This window comes from Carcharhinus amblyrhynchos, chromosome 16 (assembly GCF_965287045.1).
Source record: "Carcharhinus amblyrhynchos chromosome 16, sCarAmb.v2.hapA, whole genome shotgun sequence".
Taxonomy (NCBI): domain Eukaryota; kingdom Metazoa; phylum Chordata; class Chondrichthyes; order Carcharhiniformes; family Carcharhinidae; genus Carcharhinus; species Carcharhinus amblyrhynchos.
In genome coordinates this window covers 23467096-23473095 of record NC_137339.1, presented here as the reverse complement: position 1 = coordinate 23473095, position 6000 = coordinate 23467096, and positions in this window count along the sequence as shown.

Sequence of the window (6000 nt, the reverse complement as noted above, 5' to 3'; positions counted from 1 at the left end):
GGGATTTCCATGGTTATGAATAATCTAATAAATTTATTCTGCTATATATGCTCATATTTCATTCGTTGTTAACCAGTTTGGAGGATGTGAAAGGCACGATATATTTTCATTACAAAGCACCAGAAGTCATTGTATCTCTTCATTGTCAAGATAGCCAAGATTCTATGGTTATACTAAAAGCACAAGTCAATGATGAACATTTTTGCATAATTGGCTGGACGGCTGGTTCATGATGCAGAATTACATCAACAGTGTGGGTTCAATTCCCATACTGGCTGAGATTATCCATGAAGACCTTGCTTTTCAACATTGCCCACGCCTGATGTGTAGTGATCCTCAGCTTAAATCACCACTAGTCAACTCTCCCCCTCAAAGGGAAGAGCAGCGTATGGTCATCTGGGATTATGGTGATTTTACCTTTTACCTTATCCAAATGTGAGACTAAACCATGATGCCAAATCCATTGCTGCGTGAAATGGCACTATAGTAATAATTTGAAATACAGTTAATGGTCATTGCACTGTAAAGCAAAGTTTTATTTATTAGTCACAAGTAGGCTTACATTAACACTGAAATGAAATTACCGTGAAAATCCCTTGGTTGCCCACATCCCGGTGCCTGTTTGGGTACCACAGAGGGAGAATTTAGCATCTAACCTGCATGTCTTTCGGACTGTGGGAAGAAATCGGAGCACCCAGAGGAAACCCACGCAGACACAGAGAGAATGTGTATACTCCACATAGACAGTGGCCTGAGGTCAGAATTAGTTATAATTTCAATTCTGTATAGAACATCTAAAAATGTTGAATATGTATGAGTTAATGTTTGCCGTAAAATTCAGCCACCAAAGGAAATCTTAACACTTCATTCCCCATCTTACTAGCACATACTAACCAGAACAAATCTCCTTGCTAGCCTATAAACCAACCAGATACAATATACAACCATAATTAACAAAACACAATCGCCAGATTTTACTATAAAAATAATGGTGAGGCTAGCACACCGTTATTTATACACAAATTGGAAAGCATCTTCCAGGGACCATGCTTGCACAATTCAATGTGAAATCCAGAAGTTTGTCTCCAAGACACTACCCCTCAGTTAATTGCACCAAAACAGCATATCATTATCTAGCTCCCCATTCAAATGTATTGAATGGCATAAAATTCCCTGACTAACATTGTAGATAGAGACTAAACTTGCCAATTAAAGTAAGGGCGCCACCATTCCAGAGGAGATACTTTTTAAAGAGCATAGCAAGTCTTAGTTACTGCCACATAACCTCTCTGGCACTGAACATTTCAGGCTCACTCCTGCTTCACCGGACAGTGCCCTCCAAACAGAGGGCTTCACAATCCATTGAATGGATTGCAAGCGGCTTCAGGTAAGGCTGGGGAGGTAGTGTGTACTTCCTAATCAACACCTTGTGGTGCCTAGACATAGCAACACTGGCAACTTTCTGCTCCCCAGACCTAGAATACCTGACGCTAAAATGCCGCCTCTACTACCTTCCATGGGAATTCATTTCCATTATCTTGATGGCAGTTTACATCCCAACCTATAAGGACGTGAAGATCACGCTGGATGAAATATGCACCACTACAAATAGCTTGAGATGAAACAGCCCAAGGCCTTGTTCACCCAAAGGCTCAAACATCCTAAACCACTGATACACAAATATCAAACATGCCTACCACTTTATCTGCCGCCCACACTTAGGTAAATCAGACCACAAGGCATTGCTCCTGCTCCCAGCATACAAGCAAAAACTGAAACGGGAGAATCGATCAAAGAAAGTTTCACAATGTTGGTCTGAGGAATCAGATGATCTCCTCTGAGGCTTTTTGGAGTCAGTGGACTGGTCATTATTTAAAAATTCTGTGACCAGCCTGAACGAATACGCCACAACAGTAACTGACTTCATTAGTAAGTGTGTAGAAGACTGTGTGTCAAAGAAGCAAATCCGTGTATTCCCCAGCCAGAAATCATGGATGAACAGGGATATCCACTGAAGTCCAGGTCTGAGGCGTTCAAGTCAGGCAACACTGACCTATACAAGAAAGCCAGATACAATCTAAGGAGAACCATCAAAGATGCCAAAACACATTACTGGACCAAGTTAGAGTCCCAGACTAGCCACACTGACCCCGCTGACTACGGCAAGGTCTGCAAGACATAACAAGGCTACAAGATGAAGGCATGTAAAATCACTGGCTCCAGTGCACCCCTCTGTGCTCAGTTCAATGCATTCTATGCCTGTTTTGAGCAAGAGGTCAGCAGGAGCATGCCCTCCACCCTGGGAGGCCTGGATGAACTATATCTGAGGTCACCAATGCAGATGTCAGAGCAGCTTTCTCGAAGGTCAACCCACGGAAAGTGACTGGCCCGGATGGGGTACCCAGAAAGCACTCAGATCCTGTGCGGATCAGCTGGCAGGAGTATTCGCAGAGATCTTCAACCTCACTTTACAACAATCTGGGGTCACTATCTGCTTCAAGAAGATAACCATCATCCCAGTACCTAAGAAAAACCAAGCAGCTTGCTTTAATGACTATCGGCCGGTGGATCTGACATCCGTCATTATGAAGTGCTTCAAAAGGCCTCCCGGACCACCTAGATCCACAAAAGTTTGCCTATCACCACAACAAGTCCACAGCAGATGCCATCTCCCTAGCCCTCAATCCTGGAACACCTAGAGAACAAGGACACCTGTGTCAGACTCCTATTTATTGACTACAGCTCAACCTTCAACACCATTATTCCCATGAAACTCATGTCCAAACTCTGGACCTGGTCCTTGGCACCTCCCTCTGTGACTGAATCCTGAACTTCCTAACTCACAGACCACAATCATTAAGGACAGGCAACAACACCTCCTTCACGATCATCCTCAACACCAATGCCCCACAAGGCTGTGTTCTCAGCCCCCTACTATACTCCTTATACACCTATGTATGTGTGTCCAAATTCCCCTCCAATTCAATTTTCAAGTTTGCTGACAACACCACCATAATGGGTTGGATCTCAAACAATGATGAGACAGAGTGCAGGAATGAGATTGAGAATCTGATGATAATCTCTCCCTCAATGTCAACAAAACGAAGGAGATTGTCATTGACTTTCGGAAACGTAAAGGAAAACATGCCCCTCTCTACATCAATGAGGACGAAGTAGAAAGGGTCGAGAGCTTCAAGTTTTTAGTGTCCAGATCACCAACAACCTGTCCTGGTTCCTCCCCATGCTGACATATAGTTAACAAAGCCCACCAACGCCTCTACTTTCTCAGAAGAGTGAGGATATTTGGCATCTCAAGTATGACACTCGCCAACTTTTACAGATGCACTGTAGAAAGCATTCTTTCTGATGGTATCACAGCTTGGTATGGCTCCTGCTCTGCCCAAGACCACAAGGAACTACAAAAGGTTGTGAATGGAGCCCATACATCACACAAACCAGCCTCCCATCCACTGATTCTGTCTACATTTCCCGTTACCTCAACAAAGCAGCCAACATAATTAAGGATCCCACGTACCCTGGACATTCTCTCTTCCACCTTCTTCCATCAGGAAAAAGATACAAAAGTTTGAGGTCACATATCAACCAACTCAAAAACAGCTTCTTCCATGTTGCTGTCAGACTGTTGAATGGACTTGCCTTGCATTAAGTTGATCTAGCTATGATTGTAACACTATATTCTGCACTCTCTCATTTCCTTCTCAATGTACAACATGCTTTGTCTGTATAGCACGCACGAAACAATACTTTTCACTGTGACAATATTAAATCAAAATCAAAATTTTGACAACTGTGGCATTCCAGTTATTAGGTATTGTTGCAACTTTAAAACAAATTAATAACTTGTTTCATTGTTTCATTGTTTTCTTTGTTCCTTATATTCAAATCTTTTCTTTAGTTTGTTTTCTGTATCTGATTCGATGTTGAGTTCTGATTTTAACTTGCACTCCTTGCACTTAACCAAGTGTTAACTTTGTTCATTAATATTTTTCAATCTGATAAATTTGGGAGATTACAGAGTTGCTTACCTTGGTTACATAGACCTTAGATAACCTTTATAGAAAACTGCACTGCTTGATTAACAGTAACTCATCATAGGAAAGCCTATAGAAGGTCTATGAGAATGTGTACGTCCAAGGAATGACATTTATCCCTTCCCCCCACCCATCCCCACAACATTGCCCCCCCCTTCCACCAACCATCCCCTCTCTCTTACACACAAGCACACACACACAAGCACACACACACACACACACACACACACACACACACACACACACACACACACACACACACACACACACAAACAATCTGGACTATTATCTTCAATTTGGTCCTAATGAATCCATACTTTGCTACTGCTTTGGACTTTACTCAAGTGCTGCCAGATTCATAGCGTAAGTAAATGTGCAATTTAAAATGGAATATGAAGGCTGTCACGAGTCTAACATTACAAGGTAGTAGAGATTATACTCTTTCAACTTACACAAAAAGCTTCTTCATCAGCCCTGAGGCCGATATTTATTTTTAACTTGAATTTTCCATGGTAAAATGAGTCTTATTACAGTAACATTTAGTAAGCTCACGAGGTCATTCAATTGTATTTGCTCATCAAGATGCTCCTACTGTTTCTCAACTTTTACAGAAAGGATAGGTATTGGAAGTGAGCATTATTGCAAAGCTTATTGTAGTCAGGCAGTTTCATTTATACCTTTTTAAAGTAATTTCTCTTCTGTAGTCATTTACTTTGCACTCACATATACACACAAAACACAAGCTACACAGATACACACGAAAAATGCCCAACATGAGATGATGGGACAGAAAGCCACAAAATCAAATGTACTGGTGACACAAAGATAGGCAGAATTGCCAGGGGAGTAGGTGGACAAATAAAATTACAGAGATATTGATAGATTAAGTGAATGGGCAAAACCATAGCTAAATATATTTAATGTAAGTGAATGTGACATCACCTACTTTGGACCTAGTGGGGATTGAATAGGATACTTTCTAAATGGGAATAGCTTAAAACCATGGAGATCCAAAGGGATTTGAAGGTCCAGGCACATAGATCAGTATAATGTCATGAAAAGTTACAGAAGTAATCAATAGGTGAATGAAATGTTGGTATTTATTTCTAGAGGACAATAACAAAAATGGGTGGATGTTTTACAACTACACAAACCCCTGGTTAAACCGCATGCGGAACACTGTGACAAGTTCCAGACAGCACACCTTAGGAAAAGATGTATTGGCTTTGGAGGGGGTGCAGTGTACGTTTACCAGACTGATGCCTGATCTCCAAAGGAAAAATTATGAAGAGAGATTACACAAACCAGGTTGTATTCTCAGGAATTTAAAAGATTAATTGATAATTTTCTTGAAGTTTTCACAATGTTGAAGGAAGAGATTGGGAAGGTAGGGAGAAACTATCTCAGCTGGAGTGCTTGTTGAACCTGTAAACACAGTGGAAAAAGTCAGAATTGGTTTTCTCAGAACAGGTAGAAATTTAGAATTCTACAATTGGTGCTAAATCAATTATTAACTTTGATTGGAGATTGATTTTTTTGTTATCCAAGATAATTAACAAATATGGACCAAAGAATATCATAGCATCCTCATGGTAGAGGAGGCCATTCAGCCCTTTGAGTTTGTACCGACCACAATCCCACCCAGGCCCCAATCCCGCAACTCCACATATTGACCCTGCTAATTCTCCTGAGTAAGAAGTCTCATAACACCAGGTTAAAATCCAACAGGTTTATTTGGCAGCAAAAGCCACTAGCTTCATGAAGGAGCAACACTCCAAAACCTAGTGGCTTTTGCTACCAAATAAACCAGTTGGACTTTAACCCGGTGTTGTGAGACTTCTTTCTGTGTCTATCCCAGTCCAATGCCAGCATCTCCACAATCAATCCTCATGACACCAGGGTCAACTTAGCATGGCCAAATCAACCTAACCTGCACATCTTTGGACAC